The 18,176-nt window shown below is 43.2% G+C and overlaps 1 long non-coding RNA gene across 3 annotated transcripts in view; it reads left to right on the top strand.

Annotated features, from left to right (window-relative positions):
* The window catches only part of LOC118092370 (uncharacterized), a 214,661-nt gene that overhangs the window by 106,014 nt on the left and 90,471 nt on the right, over positions 1 to 18,176 (top strand). For all 3 annotated transcript variants that reach the window (XR_004693508.2, XR_009558420.1, XR_004693507.2), the window contains exon 3: positions 4,816 to 4,996. This is a non-coding gene — a long non-coding RNA (uncharacterized LOC118092370). The remainder of the gene's footprint in view (positions 1 to 4,815; positions 4,997 to 18,176) is intronic.

Raw genomic sequence — 18,176 nt, 5'->3', positions numbered from 1 at the left:
ACTTTATGGAGTGATATTATAGGCTGAGTTAATTTTTCTTCTTCTCTAGTTGATTACTTCCATGATGGTTCCCTGATCGCTTCACTTAGTGCTTGTTTCTGTGTTATAGATGGTATATTTCAGGAGCTTTTGTCATTGTCTACTTGTTTTGCTTTTATGTTTGCAGTAACCAGATACGTGGGTGTATCTAAGTTTTTATTGCTTCTTTACTTGTTTTTCTTTTATATGGAAAGTCATAACAAACTGTTCTTGAAAACCAAAAACAGGAAGGGAAAAGACAGGAACGAAAAAAGGAGAAAGGAAATGCACACAACAACTCTGTTTAAAAAGTTAGCAGAGAAATTGACTGCTGGGAGGAGCGCAGAGAGGAAAAACACCATGGTACACCTGTTGCAGCAAAACTAGACACCTTCATCTGTCCCACCCGTAATAATAATAATAATAATAATAATAATAATAATAATAATAATTTATACCATGCCCATCTGGCTGGGTTTTCCCAGCCACTCTGGGCAGCTTCCAGCAAAAGCACCATAAGATGTCAAACATTAAGCAATAAAACAAGTCTTTCCTGACTCAGTCTCTTCAGCCACAGCAGCTGCTGTAACTCTCCAACAGTTTGACTTTACCCCTGAAGGCAAACTCTTCTGTTGTCTCCCAAAACAGACGGATGCCCACAACACCTTATGCATGTTCACACAAAAGGTTAATTTCTACTTAACTTTCTTCTGTTATCAGTAGCAGGGTAGGCTATTTTCCTAACCAGTTTCAAACACTGCATGCTTTTATTCTGTGCCTACTCCGTAAAATGGGCAACGTTTCCTTTTACCAGATTCAGGGCAAATGTCAGGAGATGTGTGCATCAAGGAATCTTATGCCTGAAGATGATTAGCAGAAAACTAATCAAAATTAGTATTCTATGGTTTTAGCCGCATTTTGGGTCATGGGTGTATTTACAAACTGTGGAAACCATTGTCTTAATTTCAGCAAAGGGAGGGACAGAGGAAGGGGACCTTGTGGGTGCAAGGGAAGGCCTCTGTGGACATATAGAATCATAGAATTGTACAGTTGGAAGGGTCCACAAGGGTGATCTAGTCCACCCCCTGCAATGCAGGAATCTTTTGGCCAAAGTGGGGCTTGAACCCACAAACCTGAGAATAAGAGTCTCATGATCTACCAACTGAGCTATCCCAGGTGCAGGTATGTTACACTCACATATTATACTTCATGGTCTTAAAAATGGATGTGAATCTGCCCCTCGTAGAATTTGTCAAGCATTACTATGGTACCAAAAAGAAACAGCTCAATGACTGGCCTTGTTCCTTTCTAAAACACTGTTATCAAGGGAAGCCCTTACATTTATTTACTACTTGCTCCTAAAAAAAACCCTTAATACTGTCGCTAACTCTGAGGCAGTACAAAGGCTGTGTTTCTCTTTTTAGTGTGTGTGCTTGTGTGTTTTACTAAGGAGTAAATATAGAAACTTCCCTTGATCAAAGATATTTTTAAAACATGTGGGAACAATTATTGCAACTGTTTTTTGTTTGGTTTTGGTGGATTTCTTTTTCTTTACCACGGTTTTGATCCATTGTATTTGTGGTAGCTCAACATTTCTTTTAAAAAAAGAATTCTATATCTAAATAGAAATACAACAAAACACTGTCAACCAACCACCTGTCTCTTTCCCAAGCTGCTGGTGGACATCAAAGAGACATCTGATCCTCCAGAACTTTTTGGGGTCCAACTTGCATCAGCCATCCAGCATGGCCTACAGTCATTTGCGATGGGAGCTGGGAGTTCAGCAAAATCTGGATGGCTGCAGGTTCTCCCTTGCGTCTTGTAATGTAGTAGTTCAGTTTGATCCTGAATGTGTTTCACGGGAAGTAATTCCTATTGAGAGATGGGTGGAGTCCATAGTCCCCAAATAAGGGTGTGCTCACATTTGCATCTTAAAATGCGGCAAGGTCATCCCCTCCCCCAGTGCATTTCAGTTTGCATTTGTTTGCACTTCAGAACATGGGGAGGGGTGTCTTCACCTGATGCACATGACCCTGGCCCTGCAACACACCCCTGCCCAGAACTCCTATTCATGAAGCTGTCATCTGTACACGGCACAATGGCTGTCTTGAATGCTTACATTACTGCTTACTCCACATCCAGTTTTCTAGATGGATTGAAGCTGGTTGGGGAGGCGGGGAACCCTCTTCAAATAGCAGTGTTGGTCAAGAAACTGCAGGATGGATGTGGCTAACACCATTGGAGCACACTGGTGAAGAGTATGTGGCAATGTCAACATACCCTAACACAGGTCTGCAGTTGTGATCTTTTTTAATATTAAAAAATAGCAAATACTGTAGCAAAACTGAATTAAGTACTCAGATTTAGACAGCATATGTTGAAGATTACTATTTTTTATCCTAGAAATAGTCCTATGATATGCATTTTATCATTTTTTGCTGTTAGCCACCCACAGAACAATGCTATTGAGCAGCTTTGTATAAATACGGTATATTAAATGAATACATATATTTGAATAAACCTTTTAGATTGCTGGGCAATTGAAGTTAGTCATTCCAGTCCTATTTCCTTCAGGATTTCACCCCTATACAACACAGTAAACCTGACTGGCATGTAATTTTATACATGCACTTCCTGAAAGCATGGGTGTCTCATGGCTTGAGGAAAGGAGATGTATTGGATCAGAGTGGTGAAAACTTTTCTATAAACATGCCCAAAAAGTTTCAGAAAAGAGTGTGTTGTTTCTTACATTGAATCTGCTCTTTGGGGATCCACAATGCTTTGCAGTTGGTGGAAGAGACAGAGCAGCGAGAACAATGGGCATCCATCTTTCTCTCTCTCTCTCCCTCCCCCCCCCCCCATGGCTCAATGCAATGATAGAGATCCTGGCCTGCCTTGCCAATCTCCAGAGTTAGCAGCCGTCTGCACAGATGGTTGAGGTCACTAATGAGATAATCGTTCAAACACAGTGCATCTTCAACCACATATTTGGGTTAGGTTTCATAAAGCTTGCTTTGGTCAAGACAGAAAATACTGAGGGCAAATGAACTACAGCAATACTGTATTCCTTGCTGGAAAGTATCCAGCAAGGGCTGATATGTTTGTTTATTTCACAGGCTCAGATAACGCCCAGTAAACAAAGTACCTAGGTGGTGAACACAACACATCCATAAAACAGTATGAACAACTTGGAATAAATTATGTTCATAAATGACATCATTTATTAATTTATTTATTTGTTTAAGACATTTTAACACCAACACTTCAGCTGAAAAGGAGTAGCTTACAGATCCAAAAAGAAAAAGAAGAAGCAAGGTTGTTCTTGCCGTCAGGTTCCAATCAAAAAGACATGACATAAAAAGAAAAAGGGATGAGAAGGGGGAGTCAAATTCAGGCTGTAGTTCTTAAAGTTACAGTTCTCAAAACAACCAGCCGGGGTGGCAGCAGTTCAGATCGCCTTATGCAATGGCTGTCACCAGGTGATGGAAGTGAGGGAGCCAAAGGCAGCTGGACTTCCAGCTGCCTTGCTTTCCTTCTCTCTCTGTATTCCAGTCTGATACAATGGCTGCCCCAGTGTTCCCAGAATGTGCCTTCTTGTTGTCTGTGTCATGCTCTGGGAACAGATTTTCAAAGGGCAACTGTTGCCCTTTTCTCCAAAAAGCTTTACTTTTGAGTACTAGTCTATCCAATGCACAACTCAGGTCCTAGGAATAGGAAATGCAGCAGGAGGAGATGGGCAGATGCTTTCAATTTCTTTCATTCACAATAATGATCTCCGACGAATTCTCAAAATATTCATATGTGACCTCATGATTCAATTGCAGCCCAGACAGCTTGAGAGATTGTAAGAAGGGCTCTGTTTTTCACAAGAATGCTGACTACTTATCCCCACCACCACTACCAATAAAGAGCCATTGAAAAGTCATAAGATGCAAGAACAGAACAGAAACACACAAAACGGCTAATCCCATTGAAATAATGCACTTATTATATAGTGTTGCCTTTCTGGTTTTTTTGGAAAGCTCTTCAAACTGACTAGGCTGCTTCTCACTTCTGCATCTAAAACATTTGCAGCGAACAGTTTGCCCTCTGTTAACTAGGAATAACCATGACCCACAAAATATTCCAGGCCAGTTTTGCTTGTGTGTTTATCATTTATTGTTCAGGTTGGTGCTGTCCTAGCATATCTGCAGATGCATCTGACTACACTGCAATGCTAAACTGTGTTGTGAATTCATAGGGCATTTTCACAGTAATGTTAAATGTTTTGGTTCTTTTTGCATTTTCTCAGACTGTAGATAACTAAAACATAAAACCTACACACAGTTTTTAAATTGCCCACTTTTGCTTTCTGCTCTATGTTCACAACATTGTCATGTGGGCACACAAACAGCATGATCAAAGGCAGCATGTGTACAGGCCTAAGTGTACGCTCAGGAGCTGGCACTGGTGAAACAATTTCCCATCTATTCCAGATTTGTTCCACTTGTCCATCTAGCTCAGTATTGTATACTCTGATGGGCAGAGCCTCTTCAGGGTCTCAGGCAGAAGAACATCACCTGATTTCCGATCCCTTTCACCAGGGATGCTCGGGGTTGACTCTGAGACATACATTCTGCACAGTGTGTGTCCTCTACAACTGAGCTATGGTCAAGGTGACTAACTAGCATCCCTTGTAAACTGTATCCGCAGTTTAAATTTGTGCTTGGCTAAGATGGCTTTCTGCGCTGTGGCACAAAACAACATGCAAAGGAGTATCTGAACATGTGCAAAATTCCTTTCTCCATTTATATCTAGATTTATGAAGAGGCTCATCGAGTCTAGCATCCCGCTCCCCACAGGTGTCTTGGGGAAGCCTGCAACCCAGGGGCATGAAAGCAGTACTGTATCTCTTCCTTGCTGCAGCTCCCCAGTATACAGTACAGTGATGCACAGGCTTGTTCCCTGCAGCCATCCAGATGTGGGCTAGATTAAAAAGGTAAGTAGCCACTGGTGCAATCATAGCTGCAGAGTCGGGTGAAAGACCAGGGTATAAATTTTATAATACTGTACTTCCCACTTAATTCTGTGGGACTTGCTCCCAGGCAACCCTGCACAGGACTGCAGGCTTACAACAGGTGTGGCTTCGTGTGTGAGGCATTAAAGGAGGGGAAAAAGAAGAGACACCCAGTCAACAGGAGTGCGGCTTAAATATTTGTTTATTACAATGACCCAGCAGGCGAGCTGAAGGAATCCCTTTTCCCGCCTAACGCTGCCTTCCACTTTCCTCCCGCTGTCGCCTTGCCCAGAGAGCCAAAGGCGAGGCGGGAAGGGGGGAAAAGGAGCTTCCTCCGCTAAGACCTGAGAGAGATGACGCTCTCACTAGCCTGCACGCCCAAAAAACTGAGAACCGCCTGACCTCCGTGACGTCGTCCGGCGCGTGACGCAGCCGCGCAGAGGAAGAGGAGGAGGGGTGAGAAGGCAGGGCTCATAAGTAATCCCCCCGCGTTCTTCGCCTTTCAAAGCAGCATCTACCACAACAAGCAGTCTTCGGCCGGGCGCGCACGCGCGGGAGGCTGACTCAGGACTCTTAACGGTTTTCTCCTCCCCCCCCCCCCCGTTCCTTCAGCCGGGCCTCAAAAGCGCGCATTGGTATTTTCTGACGCAGGACCGTGTGCGCCGCCTCGGCTCCGTCCCCCTTGTGGAGTTTCGTTGCCCTCTAGGGGAGGAGGGAGAGGATGTGGGAGAAAAGAGAGCGTGGGGTTTCTTGGGCGGGAACTCTCGCGCTCCTCCCCTTTTGGGAAGCTCTTTTCGGCCGCCTCAGAAATTCGCAGTGACGTGGGAAGCCTGTGGCCTTCCAGCTGTTTGGTGGGGCTGCAACTCGCGTCAGCTGCGGCCAGTACAGTATAGGAGCAATGGGGGTTGTCGTACGACAAAATCCAGCGGGATCAGAGGCGCAGTGCCCGGTGCCAGGCTATTTTGCGTCATAGGAAAGGCAAACTACTTGCAAACCCTACCCCCCCCAAATAAAGTTGCTAACTTCAATTTTCAAAAGCAGATGTAGGGGGGGCGACGACGAAAAAGACAGAACTGCTAAATCTATTTTAAGTTGCAAGAATAAGTAATGCACCAATCTTCGGCTATCTTTCCCAAATACAAAAGGAAACGTTTCAGCACACAAATCTAACCTTCTGAATTGTGATGTTAAAATTTTAAGTCTCTTAAATGTTTCCCTTTTCAGGCACATCCTGCGTGCCTTTTCCTTGGCAATTGTTTTGTCACCAATTTCTTCAGGCTGGTGCTTCAGCACATTCAGTTGATATAGTTGCCAAGCCAACTGGTCTCTTGAAACATTGTGGAGCATATGTGGGTTTTTATAAGTTTGAGCTTTGAGAAACGGCATTCACCTCTTGTGGCTGAACTGGCACTAGCATAGACTTTGGAAGCTTTTCGGCTATTGCTGTTAAGCTCACAACACAGATTTTCAGCATCAATGCCTTTGTTTCCATTGTGCATCAATGATTATTCCAAATTCTTCATAGAATTGTACAGTTCGAAGGGGTACTGAGGGTCATTTAGTCCAATGCAGGAATCTCAGTTAAAGCATCAATGACAGATGGCCATTCAACCTCTGCTTAAAAGCCTCCAAAAGCTTCCACCATCTTCCAATGGAGACCACCCCACTTGCAGGCCTTAGGTACATCATCACACCTGCAGCCCACAAGGTAATTATTGGTCACTTGCAATTGGCTTGCAGCTGAATTTAAATCAGCTTCCTTATTTTGTAGCAGGTTGCTTGTCCAATTGACTTCAAGAAAGATGTACCATGTAACAAGGGACACCCCAAACTGCTCTTCAAAGGTCAGTACTGCGCCCCTCTGAGGTCTGAGCCCTTGTTAACTGCCTAGTTAGTCACAGGCTCCCACACCTCGGGTTATTCCTCTCTCCCTGTGTGTGCATCAGCAGGGCAGGCAGGCAGAAATTCAAGAGCTCAGGCCTGTAGTCAAAAATATGAAGGTTAAGAGACTTAAAAGTTACATGTGTGTGTTGGGGTGTGTGTGTTTACTCAAGTTGACATAAAGGTGACTTGCCCACCTGCTAAATATGTCTTATCTGATTTAAGCTGGGGTGGGGTGGGGGGAACCATTGAAGGGGCATGCTGTATTCTGAAGAGAGCATTCCCACAGCATCTCCCCTTATGGCTGTTTGCGTAATACATTTGTGAAATGGCTTTCATTCATAGTTTCGCCCCCAAAAAAATCACAATTAAATCATAAAACAGATAGGCAACAGCAGGTGCAACTATCACCAGGATAGAGATGCTATGATGTGAACAGTGGGTGACAGAATTTCTGGCTGTCATGCAGATGTGAAAGACATTGGAACCCTACTTTAAAAAAGTGGTAACCCTGTCCTCTCTCCAGTTTTCTAAAATTTTATCTAGTATTCGCTCTTTTAAGTCATTAATCAAACAAGTGAACACATTCTACATCAGGAAAAGTTTCTGCTACCTTCCTTAGTTTTTGTAATATTGGAAGGATATTAATTACAATATTTACCCATGCTAAGGCAAGTGTTACCATACTGGATATTAAATCATTGACCTACGAAATGACTTGGGCATATTCATATACAGTATATCCAACATTTTTGTTTTGTAATGCATGTTTTGTTTATACCTAATGTAGTTACTTCCACCATTTCTTTACTTTCCCTTTGTTTGTAGCTTTTCAATGATAGTGAACATATTTCAGAAGCACTTGTAAGATCCATTTCTTTAATAGTATGTCTTTCTCACCCAATTTGTTTTTTCCTAATCTATGTGATTTCACTGTGTATGAAAGAACTGGAACTTCAAATTTACTTTATTTTTCATTTTCCTTCCCATATCCATTTTCTTTTTGTCTTGTAGTATTGTGACAGCCAATCCTATACATATTTACTTGCAACTCAGTCCTGCTGATTCAGTGGGGCTCACACATAAGTGAATGTTTATAAATTTGCAGACATAATTTTCTGGAATTAGAAATGCTGCATTTTGGAGTGGAGTCAATGGCAACGTTCCTTTGTTGGCCTCTCAAGATCTTGAAGTTCTTCAGTTATTTACTATGCTGTGTTCAAAAAGATGTAACAGACGACAGGCTAAGTAATAAATTTTGAAGTGAGGCAGTAGCACTGGATTACAGAAGTCTCTTCCTGTCCAAGATTGCTTCCGGACAACCTTTTTATTGAGCATACTTATGGTAGCATTATGATTGTTATGTGCTAGGTACTGACATAGCTGTGACTGTGAGTCCAGTGAATTTCATTATCTTTCAATGTGATAGTCCTGTCTTCTTTTGAAGTACTATTAGACTACTGAAACCACAGACAAAATAGGCAAATCGAAATAATTTGACTCAAGTAAGTGGTTCCTTTCTTTGAGCCCAGCGGGAAGCAGAATTGTTATTTTCCCGCCATATTTATCCTTACAAACCTGAATCTGTTGTAAATTGGGCTGAGGAAATGAGCCAGTACTATTTATTCTGGTCTTAGAGGGTCATTAGCTAAATTTCTGCCAAATACAGAAAAATTATGAGGGCAGTGGTGGTGCTTTGGTTACAAGGTCATTTATGGTGAAATGAAATTCGTCACTGAACTCATCTTTTGTTTTAGCTTGTTCAAAATGATGATTCAAAAAGTCCAACTTGTTGCAGCAAATATTGAAAGTAATCAAATATAAGTGGAATAAAAATCAAACCATGTAAACAAAGGTGGGAGCTGCTCTGTAAAATACTGTTATGCACATCCCAGCTTATTTAGGTGCAGTGCTCCAGAATTCAGTTTCCTTTGGAAACATATAGCATTATTTGCTTTATTTACAAATAAGTAAAGCAGTTGTTTACCTTCCCGCCGGAACAGTACCTATTTATCTACTTGCACTTTTTGGCGTGCTTTCAAACTGCTAGGTTGGCAGGAGCTGGGACCGAGCAATGAGAGCTCAACCACCGACCTTCTGATCGGCAAGCCCAAGAGGTTCAGTGGTTGAGACTACAGCGCCACCTGCGCCCCGTTTCTGTGTGCTGCTCTGGTTTCGGTGTTCCGTTACGCCAGAAGCAGCTTAGTCATGGCCACATGACCCGGAAAAACTGTCTGCGGACAAACGCCGGCTCCCTCGGCCTGTAAAGTGGGATGAGCACCGCAACCCCAGAGTCGTCTGCGACTGGACTTAACTGTCAAGGGTCCTTTACCTTTACCTTTTAAGGCAGTCGTATTGGAGGTAAGGACTCCTATTGCAGGGAGTAAAATTGCTAATCCTGCATGAAGTTCTCCAGGAATTCACTACATCAGGCTTCCTCAACCTTGGCCCTCCAGATGTTTTGAGACTACAATTCCTATCATCCCTGACCACTGGTCCTGCTAGCTAGGGATCATGGGAGTTGCAGGCCAAAAACATCTGGAGGGCCGAGGTTGAGGAAGCCTGCACTACATCCTCAGTTTTGGTGAACTCCAGCTTCCCATTAGTTTAGGGGTGTTAACTTTAAAATGTTAGGTACTAGGTAGCCAAAATTTAATCTGTACTTCAGGTTGCATTAGACCACAAACCATGCATAAAGGTTTATCTGAAGAAGTGTGCATGCACACGAAAGCTCATACCAAAATAAAAACTTAGTTGGTCTTTAAGGTGCTACTGAAGGAATTTTTTTATTTTGCTTCGACTCAGACCAACACGGCTACCTACCTGTAGCATGCATAAAGGGTTATGTCATAGAATAGGTTGTTTACAATTCAGTGCCAAGATTTGCGGTGCTCAAATATATGGTTATGATGGTACTAACAATGTGCCATAAAACTGTAAGGTTCCAGCGTTGTGCAGTACAAATTTAAGTCTGAGTGGATACCATTGTAATGTATGGTGATATTTGATTGCTGCAGAGACCTCAGTGACTTTTTCCCACTTCTAACATTCTTATGAATGGTAGATTTTTACTCATAGGGTAACAGTGGTTTAGAGTCTGTTAGGCTTTTTGTTGCTATTGAACAATGTGAAAAGAGTTAGTGCTCATACACTGTTTCGAATTCTGAACTTTATCCTTATAAATAACCCCTGGATAAGTGTTTTATACTGTATATAACAAATTTCAAGGTTTGTAGCAACTGAGACATAGTTGAGGCTTGTTTTCTATGATTTAGCAAAGCATTAAGTAATTTCCATTCCAAGAAGTGGAACAGTTTTATAGTAATCCTTTTAATATGTGCACTCTGAAAAACATATCTGTGATCCTCCAATGCTGTAGCACTGAAGAATGAAATATTTTCACTTGCTGAGTTCATAACTACAAAAGTACATGAATATTATAAGTGGTTAGTGGTAGAAGACTTTTGCAGAAATATATACTTTTTATACATTTCTTCGTATTTGCATCAAGGATATCTTCTGGCCCTCATGGAATAGCAAGAGTTAAGTACAACGGTCTTGAATGAAATAATTCTAGAACTTTCTGGACAGTCGCTCATGTCATGTGTTTTCAGAAATACTTTAGATGATATGATTCAGTGCCTTTCTACCATGCAGAAACTGCTGCATTAAATAGTTGAAACTAGTACATTTCAGTGCATGATCTCAGTTTATCCCTCTTGTTCCATTCACATGCTCATGAATAGCACCTGATCATACTAGGATATCAGCTTCCTGTGAAGACCATGATACACAAGCAATATATTTGTACTAGGAAAACTGAATGGACAAGAAAAGCAATCTGAATGAATCCAAAAGTTGTATTCAAATGATATAGAAATGCATGTCAAAAATCTGCAAATTCATTTTCTGGAAATGTGTATTCCCATGAGGATGCTGCTGGCCATAATTTGTCTTCCTTTTTCACAGTTCTTTTCCGTGTTTCATATACCCGAGTGTTAGGTTTGGTGTGATTACATTGCAAACATGCTAGGCTTGAGTACAGGCATGAGGTAGTTGTCTTAAATATTTTAAATAGGTGGAAGAATTGCTTAAAAACTGGTATTTACTAGTGATCCCACAACATTTCCATAGTATTGTTTTTGTTTTTGTTTTCTTGGACCATTAACATATTTTTAAGAATATATTACTATGCAAAAGCCTTTGACTGTGTCGACCACAGCAAACTATGGCAAGTTCTTAAAGAAATGGGAGTGCCTGATCACCTCATCTGTCTCCTGAGAAATCTCTATGTGGGACAAGAAGCTACAGTTAGAACTGGATATGGAACAACTGATTGGTTCAAAATTGGGAAAGGAGTACGACAAGGTTGTATATTGTCTCCCTGCTTATTTAACTTATATGCAGAATTCATCATGTGAAAGGCTGGACTAGATGAATCCCAAGCCGGAATTAAGATTGCCGGAAGAAATATCAACAACCTCAGATATGCAGATGACACAACCTTGATGGCAGAAAGCGAGGAGGAATTAAAGAACCTTTTAATGAGGGTGAAAGAGGAGAGCGCAAAATATGGTCTGAAGCTCAACATCAAAAAAACCAAGATCATGGCCACTGGTCCCATCACCTCCTGGCAAATAGAAGGGGAAGAAATGGAGGCAGTGAGAGATTTTACTTTCTTGGGCTCCTTGATCACTGCAGATGGTGACAGCAGTCACGAAATTAAAAGACGCCTGCTTCTTGGGAGAAAAGCAATGACAAACCTAGACAGCATCTTAAAAAGCAGAGACATCACCTTGCCGACAAAGGTCCGTATAGTTAAAGCTATGGTTTTCCCAGTAGTGATGTATGGAAGTGAGAGCTGGACCATAAAGAAGGCTGAGCGCCGAAGAATTGATGCTTTTGAATTGTGGTGCTGGAGGAGACTCTTGAGAGTCCCATGGACTGCAAGAAGATCAAACCTATCCATTCTTAAGGAAATCAGCCCTGAGTGCTCCCTGGAAGGACAGATCGTGAAGCTGAGGCTCCAATACTTTGGCCACCTCATGAGAAGAGAAGAATCCTTGGAAAAGACCCTGATGTTGGGAAAGATGGAGGGCACTAGGAGAAGGGGACGACAGAGGACAAGATGGTTGGACAGTGTTCTCGAAGCTACGAACATGAGTTTGACCAAACTGCGGGAGGCAGTGCAAGACAGGAGTGCCTGGCGTGCTATGGTCCATGGGGTCACAAAGGGTCGGACACGACTGAACGACTAAACAACAACAAACAACAACAAGAATATATTTTCAAAAGCCCTCTTACAACATTGCCTTCTATTGGATATTATGACATTTTCTTTCTTCTTTAGTGTATAATAGAAAGAAAATCTCATAACAGCTTGCTAGATTGCCATCATTCCCAGGAGCTGAAGTGTGTAATGGGTGTAATGAAGAGCATCAACAATATAACATTCCCACCCCTGAATTGACACTTGACAATTTTGTAACCTGATTCAGCTGCACTCTCTAAGCATTCAAATTCTCTTGTAGTTGTCTGCAGAGCTGAAGCTTTTTATAATGTATTACTGGATATTGGGATATTTTTTGAAATAAATAAGAATAAAAGAACCATTAAAGTTCAAAAAGATCAGGGTAAAAATAATTATCCTCTATTAAGTTCACAGTACTTGATTTTTTTGAAAATGAATTTCCCATGTGCTGAAATTTTAAAATCAAGATATTAATGTATGTGCTAGTTTTGATGTGTCTCGCCAGAGTGGTGCATGCTCTAGTTCAGGGGTCCCCAGACTTTCCGCGCAGTGGGCCGGTGCCCGCCGCGCCGACCGCGCGGCGGGCCGGAGGGCAGGGGAGTGCGCGCGCAGCGGGCCGGAGGGCGGGGGAGTGCGCGCCTGTGCGCATGCGCACACGCACACGGGCGGGGGGGAAATCGCCGAAAATCGCTTGTGCGCATGCGTATGGGCCTCCCCCGACCCGGAAGTGCATCGGAAATGACCTCTTCTGGGTCGGGAGAGGCCCATACGCATGCGCAAAAAGGATTTTCGGCGATTTTTTTGCCGATTTTTCTGATCGTCGCCGCGCCGCGCGCCGTAAGAGCGGGTGGCGGCAGCGGGCGGCGGGGGTCGTCGCGGGCCGGATTGGGAGGCCGATTGGGCCGCATCCAGCCCGGGGGCCGTAGTTTGGGGACCCCTGCTCTAGTTGTCTCCCGCTTGGACTACTGCAATGCGCTGTACGTGGGGCTACCTTTGAAGGTGACACGGAAACTACAACTAATCCAAATGCGGCAGCTAAACTGGTGACTGGGAGCGGCCACCGAGACCATATAACACCGGTCCTGAAAGACCTACAGTGGCTCCCAGTATGTTTCGGAGCACAATTCAAAGTGTTGGTGCTGACCTTTAAAGCCCTAAATGGCCTCAGTCCAGTATACCTGAAGGAGCATCTCCTTCCCCATCATTCTGCCTGGACACTGAGGTCCAGCGCCGAGGGCCTTCTGGCAGTTCCCTCACTGCAAGAAGCAAAGCTACAGGGAACCAGGCAGAGGGCCTTCTCGGTAGTGGTGCCCGCCCTGTGGAATGCCCTCCCATCAGATATCAAAGAGATAAACAACTACCTGACGTTTAGAAAACATCTGAAGGCAGCCCTGTTTAGGGAAGTTTTTAATGTGTGATATTTTAATCTCTGTTGGAAGCCGCCCAGAGTGGCTGTGGAAACCCAGCCACTTGGGCAGGGAAGAAATAATAAATTATATTATTATTATTATTATTAATTTTACAACATATTTACAGAACAATGCCTCGACTCCTGGACAGGAAGCTGACTCAGAAATGTCCTGTGTAATCTGTGTTTGGCCTAGAGTGCCATGTATCCTACTTTACAGAGGACAGTTCTTTCTTTTAAGGAGTCTTCCCGCTGAAGGGCTGCCCTGTGCAAGTCTACTTAATGATAAAGAACTACATTCCTGGACTCCACACTTTCTGACCTGCAAAAAATAAATTAGTTATTTTAAAAGCAGATCTGTTGTGCTGGGATGACAAAACTCTTTAATGATGTGAACTTAAAGTTCTGATTCATGTTTGAATCACTCTCATGAAATACTGACTACAGTATCTGGAGGCACCCACAGTCATCTTCTACCCCCTTCCCCCCCCAATGATTTCCAAGTGGTATTGCAAGACTATTTTAAACTCTCAAAAAAAGTGATATGCTTTTCAAGCCTTCAGTAACACACTCAATTTGAATCCAAATTGTGATTTGAGCAGAGGGGGGTTTACATGCTCCCCTCTTTGAATAAGTGTCAGGGGATTGTTGCAGCTACTCTCGAGTAAAAATGCTCCACTCCGCACTGTCTTTTAAAGTTTTATTGTGCATACTATTTACAGTGCAGAGATAACAGAAAACATGACTGCCTATTCCAATTCAGAACCCGGCAATGGCTGCCGCCTGCTTTTCGGCCAGCATAAAAGCCTGGGCGCCCCAAAACGCCGCCCCTTCGCCCTACGTGTGGGCGCGTCCCTCAATTCGGGCGCCGGAAGGAGAAGGCTCCCCTCTTGCTGGCTGGGGTGGCGCCTGGGCTCCGACGTCTCACTGAACCCCTCATCCGCTGACCCTCAACCAGAGCAGTGCCAGGGCTCTGACATGTCTCTGAGCCCCTCCTGCACACTCTGTTCCCCATAGCGTTGCCAGGGCTCAGACACCTCACTGATCCCTCTCTCCATTCCGCTCCATTCCTCATTCCCTCCTCCTGACAGCTCGTGCTGTCGCTGGGCAAAGTGCTGGTCAGATGAGGGGGGGAGGCTCCCTGTAGGGAGCCCCCCTGACAATAAGAAAATGCTTTTCATCTACAGCAGAAAGTTCCACTAGTTGACAGAGTCAGCCCAAGGCATTTTGGCACCTAAGGTGAACCACAAAATATCAACCCCCCTCCCGGGAAGAGTGAGTGCAGATCTACACCAGGAATCGATGGCCATTGCTCGGGGTGGGGGAAGGCCCCAGAGGTCAGCCCCAGGCATTTCCTCCCCAGGGAAGTGAGGAGATCAGCAGCACCTCCTATTCACCAAGAAGTTGCTGCATTGGTGGCATTGGGTTGGGGGGGGGATTTACAGAAGAGGTGGCAGATCTGCGCTCCAAGGAGTGTGCTGCAGCTGTTGCTGCCATCACTGTGGCAGCAGTGGGGAATGCATTCCTGCTGGAGGCAGGATCTTAAGGACGAAGCCTCATGGGTGAGCTGGCCTTGCCAGCTGAACAGGAGCAAGAGGTTTGACTGTTTGTTGCTGGCACACAGAACACACTTAAGACTGATTCTTCTACAGAGTACTGATTTTAGTTGGCATATACATACCTCAAACTCTGCATAGGATCAAGATGTTAGTTTATTCCATTTTTTTCATACCACTTGCCCTTTTTCTTTCCTCCCCCTTGTGGGGGTAATTTAATCCTGAGGGCCAGACGTCCAAGCACAAACAAGAAAATGAACTCTAGCAATAAAACCACTACTTTGCTAAGAGACATTTTGATGATGATAATTTTTTTTTAAAGCTGCACAAATGCAGCTGACCTCAATGCCATTTGAAATGAGACATTTATTTTGCACTCTTAAGTATAAAGCCTAAGACAGTGCCCTGAGTAATGTGAAAAAATGCTGCTCTGAAAACAAAAGTTCATCATATTATTTGTGTGTTTATAATTCATTGTTTATTTTATTTAGGATTAATATAGCCTTCTCTCCAGTTGGCTGGTTAGCTCTGTACTTTGGTAAAATGGTTCAGTGCTAAGGGATGTTTGGGGGACACTAAAGGGTTACTGTTCACATTTCCTGTGTAATTCCTTCTGATCTTGCTGAGCTGTAATTATTTTCTTGAGGTTAAACATTCCCAGGCTCCTATAACCTTCTAGTCTGTTTGCACTGGCCAACTTTGTCCCAGGTGATCATGTGGGCGAACCTCCTGCTTTTAAGGAAAAGAAAATCTCTTTCCTGTGTAAGATAGTTTAACTGTGCCGTCCTTTGCTTTACAATCCCAGAAGAAATCCCTTTAAAAACAATAATATGGTAAGGAAATTAGTCTTTTCAAGTCAGGTTTAAGAATCAAATATTCGACCGGTCCTCCGTGTGGGTTTAAAATTTGCTCAGTCCTAGATAAATGGCTTTCAGTTTCACATTAAAGATGAACTTTTGCTAAACACATTTAGAAAAGAGGCTATGGTTCAAAAGGCACATTCTTGATGGCCTCACTTTTGCCGACATATCTGGCAAACCATCTAAGAATAGCGGTAGATATTATAGCAATCATGGGAAATGCTGCTAAAAACTGCAGCCTTTTGTTGAACTCCCCTCCTTGCTCTCTAACATGTAATAAATGTGTAATTAAGGAAATGCATAATGTGATTTCATCATGTCGTATGTTTCACCTGCCTCACTCCACAGGTGTGCGTGGGAAGAACACACAATGCGATATACGGCTTCTTTACCTTAACACCACATTTCAGGAGGAGAAGGGGGAACCAACAACCTCACCACTTCCTAGTTCTAGAATTCAAAGTAAGGGGCTCCCTAGATTGCAGAACTGTTAGTGGAATTGAATGGAGTTGGGCTTTCTTTTCCAGATCTGCGTAGGTTACAAAAACAGTATAAAAAGTTACCATCAGCGCCTCTGATTTGTATTTCCATATCCCTGTTCATCTGGAGCATCCTTTCAAAACTAGGTGGCCTCCAGATGTTTTGGAGTGTAACTCCCAACATCCCTGATCATTGGCCATGTTGGTTGGAAGCTGTAGTCCAAACTATCTCGAGGGCACCTGGTTGGGGAAGGCAGAGCAATAGGCGTGGATCTTCAGACTGAAGTTCCTGGGGTATCACACACACACACACAAATCTTTTAAAGGTGTCGGCTGTTCATTAGACTTGATGTAGCTTCTGTTTTATGTAGTACTGATTGGGTGCATAAGGTGCAACATACAGATTGCCTTAGTAATACCGCAATAGCACTGAAATAATTCTTTTAGAAAGGTGTTTCTTGTGGGATCAGTGTTCCTCACGCATTGCAGCATCCACACAATGCCAGCATCAAAATGCCAGCTTGCTCCTTGCCGCCCTGCCGCCTCCCAATTTAATCCTGATTTGCCCTTTCTGGGCAAAACCTGTTGCCGACAACTTGTTTGAGATATTCAAGTCAACCTGTTTGCCAATTGAGCCTCTGTCTTAAAGCACCTATGACAAGCTCTGTAGAATGCTGTTCCTGTAAAACAGATGGCAGTAAAAAGTTGCGAGATAATAGCTTACCTAAGCCATTATGTCAGTTTATGGCTGGGGTGAAATTTGAATTGGGAGGCCAGCTGCATTAAAAATGATGAACTGTTGTACATCTTGGTGGCACATGGGAACAAACTCTGACAAATGGGGTCGGGTGGGTCTGTTCATGAGAATAACCCCTTTGTGATTAAAAAAACCCCCATTAAGTATATGCATCTGCTATGGTTGAGTTATATGCTTCAACTTTCATTCAAATTCTGGCCAGGGGAGAATTAAATATATTTAATTATTCCTATCTACAAGACATTCAAATGTATTGGTATAGGGCAGCTTCCCAAATGAGCTCTTGTGTTAGAGGGCCATAAGCAGGCCTGCAACCTTTGGTCACCTTCTCACCTGGAATCTCCTCTCAAACTCAGTGACGAACAATTCTTCCTGTACTGGGGTGGGTGGGTTAGCTTGTTTTTCTATGTGCTTCTCTGGTGGTCTTACTAATGAGATCCCTGCTCTTTACAGTCTGGGAACAATAATCCCTTATTTCTTTTACCTACAGACAGTGGCTGCTTTTGATGAGAAGAAAGTTTCATCTTGCACAGGGCTTAGCCATCTCTAATGCCACCCTAGGTTTTAGATGCAGGAAAATAAATACACTTTAGGGGGGAAAATGGGTCCAAACTCTTAAAATCCAGACATAGGCAACATTTTGTAGAATTAATTACCTCTGGACCCAGCAATCCTAAGTGCAGCATTTTTCTGTATGCCACATCTTTATTTACAGCCTTCACCCATTTGACAAATTAATACACAGAGAGCACCATCCAAGCCATATAAAAACACTGTGAATAATTAAAATTGGAGAGAGGAAAGCTGCGTTGAACCTAGAGGAAAGAAGGCACATGCTGAAGTTTTACTGCTGAATTGAAGCCCCATAAGCCGCCTGGATGGGCAATCACTGTCAGACACTCTGAGCTCATGGAAGAAAAAAGTAGGGTATGAGCATGATAATTTTTGGTTAGTAAACTTTCCTTTAAAA

Source organism: Zootoca vivipara, chromosome 12, assembly GCF_963506605.1.
Source record: "Zootoca vivipara chromosome 12, rZooViv1.1, whole genome shotgun sequence".
Classification (NCBI taxonomy): Eukaryota; Metazoa; Chordata; class Lepidosauria; order Squamata; family Lacertidae; genus Zootoca; species Zootoca vivipara.
The sequence above is the reverse complement of the archived record's forward strand: the minus strand, read 5'-3'. Positions and strand labels throughout refer to the sequence as shown.